Source organism: Euprymna scolopes, chromosome 15 (assembly GCF_053919585.1).
Source record: "Euprymna scolopes isolate OS-2025 chromosome 15, ASM5391958v1, whole genome shotgun sequence".
In the NCBI taxonomy this organism is placed as follows: domain Eukaryota; kingdom Metazoa; phylum Mollusca; class Cephalopoda; order Sepiida; family Sepiolidae; genus Euprymna; species Euprymna scolopes.
The window spans coordinates 88,313,428-88,329,784 of NC_136496.1; the positions used below are offsets into that span (position 1 = coordinate 88,313,428).

The following is a 16,357-nucleotide window of genomic DNA, read 5'->3' on the forward strand; positions in this document are numbered from 1 at the left end:
ACGTGTTCAGTTTCGGTCAAACAAGTGAACAAAATGTTACTTCCAAAAAGATTGGAAATCATTTTCCTTCTGCAAGGGAAAAATAAAGAAAGACCTTAATAATTTGCCAAATTTTTTTGGTTTTGTCAGGAATTTAACCTAATTAAACAAAAATGCAGAAAATCTTTATGATGTATGTACCCATCACAGAACAAAAATGTCACATTCCAAAAATCGCGTAAATTGATCAAGTTTTTTATATAGAAATTTTTTTTACGATCTTTAACAATTTTAATAGTAAATTACAAAGTTGATTTTCATCTTTTAAACAGTTTCAATTTGCTACACGTACGTGACTTGCGAAAATCACGATGCCAAAAGTGACCCCTCTTGCAAGAAATGGTCCAGTTGACAACTACAGAATTAACCTTTTATTTCTAATTTCCACATATTAACTTATCCAAGATATTGCTCTTTCAGATGGTACTGGTTTCGACCTGGTTGGATGCAGCTGACAAAAGTTTTTAGTAGACATACAAACACACATACAAATTATATATATTTTTTTTTCAATAAAATTACAAGAGAAAAATTTAGATTTAATGCTTCATTTTGGTCTGATTGATGTGTTAATATAAAAAAAAAAGTAAAGAATGACAAGAATTGTTTAGCTTTAGAATTTGGGATTAAAAAAAAAATATAAACAAATGGAATCCAGAAATTTTAAATTTTGAAACCAATATACTCAGATTTTTTTGTAACTTGAACTACAAATTGACATAAAAAAAAAAATACGAAAAAAATAAAATAAGAAATCCTGAAAAATCAAGCATGTAACTCTAAGCAGTTGCCGATTTAGAGCATTTTCTGTTTTGCGTAAATCGCACAAAATGTTGCCTGGGTATCATTTTAATAATTATATTTTATTGAATACTTCTTTTTTTGTTGTTGTATTTTGTTCAAGCTGGGGTCTTTAACCATCCCTTTGAGTGCAATTGTTTGTATCTCTCTTGCACGTGGTTCATCAGGTATATTTGCCAGGTAGTTTTTGAAACTCTTTCATTAGTCCACTTCCTAAAATTCCAGTTTCTTTTTACGTTGTACATAAGACCTTGGTATTTTGTTATCTTTTGCTACTCAGCTGTTTAAGCCAGCATCATTGGTGAAACTAACTTCTAAGGTTACTGCTTCTTCTTGCTCTATATCACTATGTCAGGTTTAATAGCCCTGTTTTCAAGGTACATAGTTGTAGAAATTATGTTTAGAATATGATCCTGAAAATTCATTCAGGTAAATTTTTTGATCCAAGGAACCCAAAAATGGCATCAGATTTGTTCAGAAATGAAGTTTTCTATGTAATTTTATCATATTTTGGAATTTTTCACAGACAAAAATTAAAAATGATATGGCTGATATGATAAACAGTTTTTTCTTTTAGACATTCATTCATTCATTCATTCATTCATCCATATAGACATTATTAAAAGTACATTGTGACCAAAAATGGTAAAAAGTTTTTTTTTTTTTTTTTTTTTTTTTTTTTCCAAAGTTGGTGTTTCAACCCTGGATGATATGTTTATCGTGAAAGATAATTATATATATATATATATATAGGTTTATTTTTCTTACATAACTGATGAAACGATTATTGTAGAGAGGGAAATCTAGCAATCCAAGGGAAGAAACTCTGAGAATAGAAGGCTTTCCGTCATAGACTTCAACAGTGAAGGATTCAGATTTTGTGCTTGTCGTGTTAGTCATGGGTATGTATTGAAAGATTTCTGAATCTACAGAAAGCAGCAGCAACAGTGAATGTTGTTTACAAGTATTCATTAGACAATACCTCAATCAGCGGTTTTCTTCCACAAGTGAAAAAATATTCACCTCCAAATATTGCATCCAATATAAAAAGCTGAATACACAGTTATCTTTCTGGTTTTCCCCATAAGATTTTACACACATATGTTCCAAATTCAGCCAGGGTTCTAGGCTAAATGACTTTGGAAAATGCAACAATATTTATGATCTAAACACAGCAACAGCATATACACTACCACTCGCAAACTCATGTGGCCTAACATGCTCAAGCAGCATGAAATGGAATAAGTATGTTGTCAAATTTAAGACAGAAAAAAAAAAGAGACAGCGACAGAAAAGAGACAACAACAGAAAAAAAAGGACAGAAAAAAAAAAGGATAAAGAAAAAAGGATAAAGAAAAGGCAAACAAAAATAGAAAAAACAAGCAAAGAAAGACATGAAAAGAAAAAAAGAAAAAGACAAAAACTAATGAAAGAAAGATAAACAAAGAAAGCTTAATATTTAGTAAAATATAAGACCCTCCCTATGAAAAAGTAAAAAAAATTTAAATTCCTAAGAATTTATCAGAATAAATCAGCCAAATCAACATTTGAGGTGATAAGAACTTGCCTGAATTGGCAAATAAGTAAAACAATTGTTTGAATGTTTGCTAAGGTTTTATTACTTAAATTGAATAAAAACACATGGTTTGAGTCAGCTGTGAATATGAATGGCATCTTAACTGTACCTCATATTGTTAACAAAAGCTTTTCTGTTGTAGCAAACGTACTGACAATAGCTTGTGAGGAGACCAATGCACTCTTTATATGACATTAACAGGCCTACTTGCTGACTGGTTAATTGCTATGGCATCTCTAATAACCATTTTGAAACAGTCTACAAGAAAGAAATACACTTGCTTTGAATTAAAGATAAACTCTTTCTGATTGATTAAGAGCTTGTATTACTTCATTTCATGTTGAGGTTTCAGAATGGTAATGTAAGTCCATCTAATGAACTCGTAGCACTTGTGTCTCGTCAACGTAAATATCTCCAAATAACATAAGCAGCAAAATCACACCCCTCCACTGTTCAGATCCTAGAGGCCAGAAAGCCTTCTACTCTAATAGTGTCTTCCCTTGAACTGCTAACTTTTGGAATTTACTACCAATTTCTTGCTTTCCTGACTGCACTGACCTGAAGAAGTTTAAATGTAATGTGAACATCCATTTCGTTGCCCAACTCCCTACAGTGTCCCTGTAGATATGGTTCCAAATAGTAGCTCTTTACAATATAATGAAAATATGTCTTGTTTAGGAGGAAGAAGAGTATAAAAAAAAATTAACTAATGCTATTCACCTAGTGCTGCCCATGTGGAGATTTTTTTTATAGAAAGAAATTTAAAATATGATCATGTTTAAAAATTTTTGCTTTGGAAAAAATATAAAAACTAGCATCATCTTCTATATATAGAAAAGTGAAAATGTGTGCATGTTTGTGTGTGTGTGTGTGTGAGAGTATGTTTGTATGTCTTGCAAAAACTTTCGACAGAGGTGCTGGTACCTCACCAAACCGGTATCATTTTAAACCTTGACCCTTCGGACAACAAATATAAAAAAATTGGCCAAAAAAAACACTAATTCCTTCACCCTCAACTGGCCGTTTTCTACAAGGAGGGTTTTTTTTTGCATCGCCATTTTTTGCAAGCCCTCATATCATCATATCGATTTGATCGACTTTTCTTAATTTCAATGTTACAAACTTCCAATGGAGTATCGGTAACGCATCAGATTTTCTTACACTTTCTTTTCCGTCTTCGTGTCAGGAGTTCGAGCCTGCCTGCCTAATACAACTTTTTTTTTTTTTAAACACCCCATCCACATGGGCTGCTGACTTGTTTTGACCTCCCCCTCGCTACTACCACTTTTTTTTTTTTTTAACACGCCTACAAAGACCGGATAAATGCCAGACGCTCACGCTAGTCTTCTATACATATAAAAGCGAAAATGTGTGTTAGTGTGTGTGCATTTTTGTGTATGTCTGCCAAAGGCTTTTTCCGCTGGGCTTCTCAGTCAGCTCACTCCTTAAAACTTTTTATATGCTATCTAAATCATAATATCTATGATTTAAGAATGGGGGTTGCGGCTATCTTTAATTTGCCTGACTTTTACGCGCTATTTTCGTCTTCGTTACGCTTTTGAGTATAAAAAAAGCGAATGATGGGGCGGGCGAAACAGAAACTGGCTTGCAGCGCAAAACTAGGTCAAACATCACGCGACTTAACTTTTTCGCACCTGTCAATTTCACTTTATAAACGTTAAGTTAGACACTTATCACCTCCTCTTCCCTCATGGCTGAGATGGTTAGGTCTCAGGGTTTTTTTCCTTTCGTTTCCATCTTCGCGTCAAGGCTTCAGGGTTCAAGCCTACCTTCCTACTAAAACTTTTTTTTCTTTTACACCTCCAAACACCCGGCAACGTTTTTTTTTTTTTAAATTTTTTTTTTTAAACAGGGTTGTTTTGATCTAAACGCCCCCGCTAGTCTAATATAGAAAAGGCAAAATGTGTGTGCGTGTGTGTGTGTGTATGTTTGTATGTCTTGCAAAAACTTTTGACAGAAGTGATGGATCCTAATGAAATTTGTAATGTTTTAAAGTTCCGTCCTTCAATATAAAAAAATTGGCCAATTGGCTTTTTTGTTGACATTTTATTTTTTTTAGTAAGTCATTGTGTTCTATTTGATTTACTATGCTTAATTTCAACATTCTGAACTTCCGATCGGGCGATGGAGACATTGGCTAAGAATTCTTTTTAACCTTCACACTACGGGTTCAAGCCTGCCTGCCTACTATCACTGTTTTTTCTTTTACACCCCTCCGGGGGTTCCTTACTACACCATCTACACACAGCCAGGCACCCCCGTTACTGTTGTTTTGATCTCCCCCTCCCCTGAGGGTCCTTACACCTAAACACCCGGGCAATGCCGGGCACCCTTGCTAATCTAGAATATAAAGAGCAGTGTTTTTGTTTTTCAATTTTCTTATCAGTTTGTTCAAACTGGAGATGTCAAACATTCACCCGTGATCTTATATATTCCAACCAAGAGATCTTTTTGAGATTCTGACTGTCCCTTTGAGTGCAATTGTTTGAATATTTCTTGCATTCGTCTGGGTGCATGTCCAGCTAAAACTACCCCCCCCCCCCAAAAAAAAAACCCACAAAAACAAATATCAACAAAGTTGGTATTTCTTAGTCAGTATTGTCCTGAATAATAATTAAGATGCAGAAAAAAATTATTCATTTTTTGACTCTAAACTGACACAGAGTTCACCAGATTATGTACAAACTAAAAGAAAGTAATTGCTTTTATGAAGGAGTTAATTCCCATATGCCGACTCATTTCTCGTGAAATCTATAAAAATGAGTTGTCTGTGTGTATAATCAGATCGAGGAATGGGCCAGGCAGAAAAGAAAGAGTGGGTGAGAAGGGGAAACTGAGAGAAGAGCAATGACAGAGTCACAGATAGAGAGAGAAAAGTTTTAATAGAAATATATCACACTTTTGCACTGGGCAATGCTGGGTAGCCCTGCTAGTTTGTAACAAGAGGTCAAGTAATAAAAAGTGTTAGCATAACATTTTTTATAGATCTGTTTTAAACTTAGTGTATAAATTTGAAAATAAGATTATCTATGATGAATCAAGGTTTTAGAGCCGTTTCAATTAACAATTGCAGTTTTTAAAAATTGATTCCCTTATATATTCCAAGCACATTTCGTTCTTAATGGTTATGTTATATGTTGTGTATATGAATATGTTTTGAAAAAAAAACATAAAAAACTACTACTTAAAAAATAAATCACATATGGTCGGTATGAGGTCAAGACACAATTAAAAAATACTTAATGTTGTTTCTAAAAAAAAAAAAAAATAAAAAGTTTTCAGATAGTTGTGAAAAACTGGATTTAAATTGAAACAATTATTAAAAAAAAAAAAAGCAAATTATTTCAAATAAAAAATATTTAAATGCAATGCTTTAACTTGGGGGAAAAAAACATTCTACAGGATATTGTTTGATTTAATTTTATCATGGAACAAAAAAATTATTAAAAAAAAAGCAAACAAACTGAATTTCGTTTCTTTACATTCAAATATATTTCAGTTATTTTATAGACTTAACTGATTATTGCCCAATGGAATTAAATGAAAAATTTTAATGGTGTCTTTAAACTTCTTGAAAAATTCAACCCTTATAAAATTTTAATTTAATGTTCAAACTGTTAATATCAATTTCTATAATACACAAGAAAAATACACACACACATTATCTATCATATATATATATATATATAAAGAAGATGAACAATAATTCCTAGAATTTTTTTTTTTTTTTTTTTTAATTTGTTCTAGCTGGGGATGGCAGTCATTCACACGCTATCTTATACATTCCAACCAAGAGATCTTTTTAAGGTTCTAACCGTCTGTTTAAGTGCAATTGTTTGTATCTCTTGCATTTGGTTCACCGAGTATATTTGCTAAGGAGTTTTTGGAATTCTTTTTCATAAGTCCAGTATCTCCTATAATTACTGGAATGATGGAGATTTTCCCAAGATTCCAGACCAGGCCTGAAAGATCATTATATTTGGTTTAACGTTTATTTCATATGCTGGCATGAATTAGATAGCTTTTAGAAATTGACCTCCAAACTAACCTGTCTCTGACCAGGTACTTATTAATCCCTTTTTCTCTTCCATGTTTTCTTTGGCCTTCCCTGTGAACTGACCCTATTACCTTAACTGTTCCACATCGACTAACCCCAGTTCTCTCCTCTTTCAAAATCTTTTAAAATAACCATATCAGAAGTCTCCTGTCCTGCATCATATCGTTATACTGTTCAGATTAAATATTCTTCTGATATCAAATCTAAATTTGTTTTCAAGACTCATGTATACATCTATCATATAATTCTTATATCATTTCTTTTCATGCAATGCAAGGTCTTAACGTTCACTGGCCAGGTTTCACTTCCATACATCAGCACTGCATGCATATATGCCTGATAAATGGCTTTCTTTTTATCCAAAAAGGATGTTTGCAACCAACATGTCAATTGCAAGACCAAATTCTAAGATTCTTTCTTCTTCTGTATTTCTAATCCCATATTCATTTCCTTCAAAATCACCAAATCAAAAAAAGTGATATCAGAAAGTGAGGCATAAGGCCAAAGACAAATCGTTTTACAAAAAATGGCATTGAATTGTTCGAGAAGCATTGGAATCAGGATATCACACTTGAAGGAGACAATGTTGAGGAATGATTTGTACGTGCCACACATCGTTCGACTGGAAACTGGATAAGGGGATCTTTAACCAACACCAACAACAATTCTGTGGAAAACGATGCAAGGGTCAGGTGAAAACCTTGTTAACTATGGTGAGGTCTTTGGACCAACATTTTATGGAATCCTATGCTGGAAGAGGGAATGGCTTGTTATCACTACTTTTATCCCCCCCCCCAACATTCACAGCAAAAACTCACTATTTCTTCTGATGAGTTAAGGACAAAATAAATTCACTGATTGATATAATAATTAAGTGATTGATTTTGTGCTACGAAACAGATATTGTCAGGAATTGTAAGTGTCAACTGAATTAAAGGAATAAATTATAAGATGGTCAACATCATGGAATTTGGAATATAGACTTTTGTCATTCATTCATTATATGCTCTGTAATTACATTGAGCTTCTTAAGTAAGGATTGGTATATATAAAAAGGAAATATAAGTGAATATAAAATATTTCCACAGAAATATATATTATAATCTGAGTTGTACAGTCGGGTTTGACTTTTGGGATTCCAAAAATAACTAGTCTGATTCCTTAGTTTTAAGCCAGGAATCAAAATTCATATTTTTGGAATCCTAAAGGTCAGACCTGACTGCCCAATTCAGATTTTCATCATTAAAAACTTTTCGGAAGAATTTGCTAGGAATAGTTGTCTCTCTGGACGAAAATGTTGGATGCTTTTGAGGTCCAAAATTTTCAATGGCTTACAAAAAAACCCCAAAACATCTCAGACATTGGTGTATAAAACATAAAAGGGAATATGACAAAATCTTCTTTTTTTTTCTTACATGGGCATCACCACTTATCAAGGCCTTGAGGCCACTCGAGGATAAGGGTTAAAGAGTGTACAGTAGAAATTGGACAATATAGTAATCATTAGTAATGGAAATTTGGTGAATTTGTTAACTTATATGGAACGGCTCATCAAAAACTTGTTTACGTTAGATTTGAAGACAACCATATTGTAGTCAGCTGGAAAGCAGGAAAACTGAAGACAATTCCATAGGCGTGCAGTTCTAATAAAGTAGCTTTGCTCATAGAATCTACGTTTAGGTTTAGGTACAGATAAAGAGTGAGGGAAATTATTGATAGTGATTTCTGCTAGACGGGTGTTTCTTGTGAAAGTTTGGCGAGGGGGGACCATAGATTGGAGCTCAGCAGAGCACTTGCCATGAAAATAACGATAAAGCAGAGACAAACTCGCAACATTTCTTCTGTGAGAAAGAGGTTGTAGGGAAGAGGCTACGAAGCCTATTTTGAACTCTATCAAGGCAGGATAAGTCCTTTCTAGCAGCTCCTGCTCAGATGTGGCAACAGTACTCCATCCTTGGATGTACCTGGCTCTTATATAGATAGAGAATTGCATCTGCAGTGAGATATCTACTGGATCAATAGAAGGATCCCACTATTTTTCCAGCAGCCTTGGCAACGGATTTAATGTATGTGTTCCACTTAAGATCAGGAGTAAAAGTCAAACCCAGAAGCTTGTCAAAACATGAGGCCTCCCCAAGATGAGAGCCATTCATTTCAATTGATGCCAGATGGGGATCAGAGTGTTGATGATGTAAAGATAAAAGCTTGGTTTTAGATGCATTAAAAGTAACCAGCCACTCCTTTCCCCATTGTACCACATGCTCAAGATCAGAGGAGAGAGAATCAGAGAGAACTTGGTCGTTTACGGTCTTAGATATGCTACCATAGATAGTGTCATCAGCATAAATGTCTACGAATGAAACTAAATTGATTTCAGAATGTACATATAAATAATAGTAGCAATATTAATATAGGAAAATAATTCTCAATGTATCAAAAGAAAAAAAACAACCTTAGAATATAACTTAATAGTTGAAAAATGTGTTTTAATTTTGATTAACACCAAATCTCCATTATAATATTAAAGGCAAATAAAACTATGATGAAACAATCTAATGAATTAATAATCACAATTGTCCTAATGATTACTTTCTGTAAATCCAAAAACTAATTTGATTAAATCAGTTAATTGCGCAAGAAATTAGGATAGAATCTATATATTTCTCTTCATCTGCTTGTTCGTTCCATTTTTCTCAGAAACTACTGGGCCAATGCATAGTTAGAGATTAATATTTAATTAGCAGGACCTGTAGAAATTCTACAGAGGACTCATTCATTAGTAATATACTGATGTTGGCATTTTGTAGATGTTCAGTGTAAATAGAGACGCTCTTATATTATTGTAGCTTTTTTGTTAAAACTGCAAAAGTAGTTATCTAAACTAGCACGAACACTCAGCAAAGCCTGGCTGTAAAATATGCTTAAATATGATATGTTAATTCTTGTAGATTTTGTATATATTATTATAGAGTACATGTTCTATCGATTTTTATATAGTATAAAGTTGCAATTTCAAAAATAAAAAAAAATATATCCATATGATCTGGGTGCATTGCTTTGAATAGAAACTGAAATAAAAACTTATGAAAAAAAAAATCATATATATATATATATATATATATATATATATATATATATATATAACTTGAGTTCCTTCAGCCATAATCGAAACCAAACTTTATGAACAATTCTTGATAAAATTATTTATGAAAAAATTGATTACTGGAGTGCCATCAGTTATAATCGAAACCGAAACCAAAACTTATGAAGAATTCTTGATAAAATTATTTATGACAAGAAATGAAAGTACATAACAATTAAACGACCTGTATGTAATCATGATATAGAAAATAATACACACACTATCGTATTAATATATAGATGCAAAAAAGAGCACAAATTTTACCATGTTCAACCGTCAATTTGATATAAAGCACTCATTCTAAGTCAACCGGCTACAACTTTTGTCCGTTTTTAACGAACAAAAAGTAAAGCAAGATATATTTCTGTAATAAATAATAGCTACCTAATTAATTTTCTCCCAACTCAAAAGTATTAATGGCTTATCATTTTAAATTGCATGATCCTTAGCAATGTCTAAAACTGTAAAGTACTTTCCTGATGATCTCTTTCCTGGAGTTACTAGCTTTGGAAAATGCTACTGGTTGATTTGCGGAATTGAAGGGTTATAAAGTTTGATTTAAGACGTTACTGACAAGAGTTACAAAAAGAAAAAAAAAAAAAAAAAATTACTTTCCAAGGTGTGGTATTTTTTAATAATAGGTTTGTACTAATGAACTTGTGTTTATAATATTTTTGTGCTATATTCAAGCTTTATAAAATGATAGGAAGGATTTTCTGGATTTTTTAAATAAGGATTAATAATTCGTAGGATTCAAACCATTGTTCTCATTTTCCATCTTGTGCCTTGGGTTTATTCAAGGTAAAACTCAGTTGTAAAGTTACACTCTTCTGGAGTTTGAAGGTTTAATCCTCAGTGCAGGTAACACTCAAAATTACAATTGTGAATTACTTAGGATTTTTATTTGGTCATGGCCAATGGAAGGAGAGCATGCTACCCTTGTGGATTAAATAAAGGGGTTCATTCGAAATTCTGTGCAGATTTTTGAATTTCAGAATTCGGCAAGATACACGTGAAGAAAGATTGAAGGTTACATCAACCGAAACGTTGTGAAAGTAACACTCAAGATGAGAAAAGTAGTCCGAAGAATCTAAATAATGAGGAAGGATTGTCTCTGAAAATACAGGTTGCTTGAGAGAGCGCTTGTGTTTATGACATTTATGAATTTCTTCTATATTTCACCTAGTTATTAATATAGTGAAGATGTTCTGTAGTTTTCTTGTTAAAGACTTGTGATAGCAATGGTGTATAAACATAAAGCTTTCCAAGTCCCTATTGTTGTTATGTTGTATGTTGGAACTTCTCATAACTTTTTTTTCACAAAAACGGGGAAAACTGATTTACAAAATGTTAAAAAAGTTTAAATTTCTTGATTTTCGGTCAATATGAAAAAGAAAAAAAAAAAAAAAACCCAAACAAAAAAAAAAAACCACCCTATCAGTTTACAGGTTCAACTGAAAAAGATGTGTTAGTAAGGTTTCAGTGCTAAAGCCATTGTGGGTTCACAAAACTGGAAGACATCAAAACTCCTTTAAACTAAATGTTTTTGCCTGTTCATTGTTATCAAAAACTTTAAAAATTCAAAAATATTTTTTGTTTTCAGAGGTGAAACAACTTTAGCTCAACCCAGGTTGTGCTGTTCATATTAGTCAAGTACATGTTTTTGACAATCAATCCAACAGTGGTTAGGTCATTTTTTAATTAGTGATCTGGCTTCTGTTCAAACGTACAGTTCTTAGCAGTTCAAAGAGGTCCACCCTTCCAGGCGTTACCTCTTCATGCTTTGAGAAGGGGTTAGTTTAATATTTTTTATTTATTTATTTTTATTTGGGAGTCATCACTTATCATAGCATGAAGGCCACTTGAGGATAAGTGTTAATGAATATAAAGTGATAGGGTAGCAATCGTTAATGGTGCAAATTACTTGAAATGACCATACTGGGAAATATTGATCAGGCATTTGTGTGTGTGTGTGTGTGTGTGTGTGTGTGTGTGTGTGTGTGTGGCTAGAGCACATCATCTCCTGCTGACTTTCCAATTCTCCCTTTTTCGAGCTTGCGTCACATGTTTCCATGGTGGGAGGCGATAAATACCAACATTAGTTTATTTATTTTCTTCAGAAACAAACTTATGATAAATTCATTCAAAGATTAAAAAAAGTTTTTTTTGAATTTTTTTCCATTGAAAGTTAATTTTAAATTTTTAATGAAATTTCTATTCATAAAAGCAATAAACTAATTTTGCTTTGAACTGAATGTTTGTAACAAGAATATCTCTAGTTTTTACCACAGTTCTTATACCATAATGTAAGAATTTTTAATAAATTGTATAGTTAAAAAAAAAAAAAAAAAAAAAAAAAAAGTTAATGTCAAAATTAAATTCAGCAAATCCAATCTTTTGCAGAAATCAAAAGTTGGGGCAAATTAAAAAACAAACTTATCCCCCAGTAAAGTTTCTTTTTTTAAAATATCATCCTGTAATAAAGTTCCTTTCTACAAACTCACCTCAGAGTCATCGTCATCATATTCGTCTCAATGTCCATTTTATATGCAGACACGTGTTGAACAGTGAACTTTCTCTTTTAAAACTAACCCCCAAAATTAAATTTTTTTTTCAGCTGATGCCACACCTCTGCCTACAACAAACCTTGAACTCATAACCCTCTGCCCCACCTCTCAAATAAAAAAAAAAAAAACTTAAGTTTAATTAATTATATATAATATGTTTCAGCATTAAATAACCCAGAAAGGATTGATATGACAGACACCAGACAAACAAAACTCTTCGAAACTCATCACAGACATAAAATGCCAAGCACAAGCTGCTGAAATGTTATGGTGGATCACTGAACGATAACTACTGAATAATAATAAAAAGCAAACAAAAAAAAAAACAAAAGCAAAAAGAATAGCCACCGCCTGTTGAGCTAACAAGTCCTTAAATAATTGTTTTTATTGTTTGTTTTTAAATTGACAAGATCTATTTTTATAGAAACATGTTGTATCGATCTGCAAGCCCACAGTTATGAAATAAAACTGAACACGATGAAAATTTACAAACAAGGTGGATTGATTTTTAGGAAAGAGAGATAGTAGAAACACGTCTACTGTAAAACTAAAAAATCAAATTAATGAATTACACTATCAAGTTCATTCATAAAAATGTATGAATGAGAGATTAGGTGCCATTTAAACACCACTAAAATTTGAGAAATTATTTTAAGCGGTTTAAGTGTAAATTGAATAAATGAATCTGAGGGTTTCCAACCACATCACTTCAAAAGCTAGGTTATACAAAGAATCAGGAATGAACTAGGGACCTTGGCAAGGAGCAAAGTGTAATACCTGTTCTAATATTACATTTTATCTTTTCTGTCCATAATCAGTGAGAAAAATGTTACTTTAGATATACAATGTTTATATTTATCTCAATTCAGAGTGCCCTTTTTGGGAAGCTGGATTTTTCTGATACTAAGAACTGACCTTGTGTATAACTCTGCCCTTGTGGAGTGGTAAGTTAATAGAAACTAGGGATTAGTGATGAGATGATTCCGATATCCCAAGCATTCCGATACAATTTTCCATTTTGTTCTAAATTATTGATTCCAATTCTTTTTAAATTTCTAAATATTTAGCTATAGAGTAATCTATGTACATGTTTTGTTGTTCTATGGCTTATCAGCATAGCTTGACTGTTCTAGAGCTCAAACCGGAGGTTCATTGAGTGCATATACCATTATGACATAGCTAGAGTGTTTTTTTTTGTTTTTTTTTTAAATTTAAATTTTGGATTATCCTAAAAACCTATGTGACATATGTATATATTTTTGCAAATACATCTTTTTGGGGTGCGCTTTATATTTTAGTTTTACTGGTAGTTTAATATCAATAAATATTTATTATTGGTACAAGCAATGGGAAATTTTGTTTGAAAAAAAAAAAAAAAAATTAAAAGATCACTTAAAAGAATCGTTTTTGGCATCGGCAGAGACACACAAATTTTTCTGATTCCAATACTTCAAAAAGTTTGGATTTTTCTGAGTCCTGATTTCAATTAATCGTCTCTACAGAACTAGGGACTTTTAGATTTTTGAAAACTGATGAGAATGAGAAATGGTAAGAATAGAACACAAGAAACAAAAATAACAGAATCACTGTTGTTATCTTGGGGATATTTTGAATAGATGCAAGTTTAGCGCTCATTATGATAAGATCAGCATGAACTGTTGCAATTTCTGGCATCATGAGCTATCCCTCTTGCTACCAGGAGTAGAGTCGTAGCAATGTTTGGTGCATAACGAACTCTGCACTCAGTCATCACTAGCTCATCTTTAGCACGATAACAGAGCAGTGATCTAATGGATATATGATAGTGGGTCAGATCAGACATAAAGAATCTTTTTCAAAGACTTAAAAAAAAAAAAAAAAAAAAAAAAAAAATGTTCATATATATATATATATATATATATATATATATATATATTAGCTGTACCCTGCCACGCATTGCTGTGGCTCAAATTGGCGTAATGGAAAAAGTTCCAAAATGAGAAAAAGCATGTTTCTTATAGGTTATAATTTTCCATTTCGTATGGGTACACAGTTTTTGTTGTTCCATTTTCTTAGCTGATATAGAGAATTTCTGGTTTGGTGACTCTTGAATACGTAACATAAATTGTCCATGTGAAAAAACAGTCAGTGTGTAACTGTAAGCCACACAATTGTAAAGATTGTTCTGCGCTTTGTTGATGGTTATTGCAAACGACAATAAAATTGGAAAGTGTAATTTCCTAAAGTATAATGATGTATCCGGTGGAATCATAGGAATGCATGAAATGAAGATATATTCATCTGTGAAAGGTCCTGTTAAGATTGTTGTTTCTATGATATTGTTTGTTAATTTTTTTTTACTGCAAGCTATGTGCCATTGCAAAGATTGGATTGGTTTATATTTCACAACATGATAATTAGTACACCAAATTTCAGTTGCAATACATGCGGTGGCATCCCTGACAAATATAGCTGTTGGATAATTAACCACTTTATCTGCTTTCACAACAGTGTCGATGGATTTGTATTTGACTACCTCACTTGGAATTTTACACTGAATAATAGCGTGGACGTCTTTGTAGTGACCTGCAAGAATAGCTCGTTCACTCAGTCAAGTGGAATTCTTATAATTTGAATATCTGCAAAAACCTTTTAAACTAACTCTTCTTTTGATGTAATAAAATTACAGAAGTTAAAAGTCAAAGAATCTTGCCCTTATCTCTGATCAGCTGGCACTTTTCCGTACCCAATTTCCTACAAATGATACAAAAATTTATGTACGGATCGAACAGTCTGCAACTGGAAATACATATTTTGAGTTAAGTTTAATGTCTTCACATGGCACAAAAAAGTAGAGTACTTGAGGCAAGCACTTATTTCATCTGCTGATATTGATTGAAGAATAACAGGTAACATTTGTCTGAAATCTCCTGCAAACAATATTACTGCATTCCCAAACGGTCTGACATTGCCACGCAAATCTTGCAAGGATCAACCAAGAGCCTCAAGTGATTTTTTTGCGTACCATTGTGCATTCATCCTAAACAATAAGTTTGCATTTCTGCAATATTTTCCCCCATATTGGATGTTTTAGAGATGTTGAACATGAGATTTTTGAAAAATTGAATGTTTCAAAGTAGAATAAATAATTCTTCTACTTGGCAGGTATTCCTCATGCAGCAAGGGCTAAGGCTATGTCATTTTGTTACCGAATGGCTGCCAAAATCAATTTAATTAGAAAGTTTTTACCAGTTACTTCTGGTGCTGTTCAAGGTAGCAGTAATTTCCAAATAACTTCTATTCTCACAGTCAGTAAATTAGGTGACAAAAATAGGATTTACCCATGTTTTGACAATGCCTTATTCACTGTAATTAATTTAGGAGACTAAAATAGGATGAAGGATTAGAGATGGACAGATAGAGAGGAAGATATATAGACAGAAAAGAGAAAATAAGAGGAAAATAGAGAAAGTGAAGGAGATAGAGAGATAAACGGATTGATAGATAGACAGAGAGAGGGGGAGAGTTAGAAACAGAGGGCGAGACAGAGGAAAGGAGAGAGAGATAGAGGGAGTTAGAGAGAGAAAGGGGTTCAAAGAGATGGAGAGGGTGATATAGAGAGAAAGACAGATTGAGAGAGGGAAAGGGAGAGATGGATAGAGAGAGATTGAGAGGGGGGAGAGGAACAGGTGAACTACACTTCAGTTTTTTTTCTCGTTCAGTAGAGAAGAAATCTTTCGAGACTGAGGCAATTTTAATTTTTTATTACTATCCAGAGTACCCTTTTTTTTCGGGAGCTAGATTTTCCACACATTAGAAACCAACCGGGTTATCTGTACTTTCACCTAACAAATTAATAAAAGAAAAAGATATTGTAAAATTTGAATTTAGTGTGAAAATACTATTTTAAAAATAGCACGATAACATAAGTGCATAAGTACCACTTTAGGTACTCCTTGGGCGTTGAGTTCCATGTCGACCAGCATATTTAATGGTCGCTCCCTTAGCCCCAACCCCCAGTCAAGGCTAATGCATGTGCACGTAACATTTTTTTTTTATTTACTGACGTTGGCTTAGTAACTAAACGATTTATTGATAATTTCGTAACCCTTAAATGCATGCCGGAAGATTTAAATTGGTTCATTATTGTTGTAATAATAATAAAAAAAAGTTTC

General features: G+C 32.7%; 1 protein-coding gene across 1 annotated transcript in view; it reads right to left on the bottom strand.

Moving 5' to 3' along the window:
* LOC145293964 (uncharacterized) overlaps positions 1-16,357 on the bottom strand; it is a 77,418-nt gene that overhangs the window by 9,876 nt on the left and 51,185 nt on the right. The window lies entirely within an intron of this gene.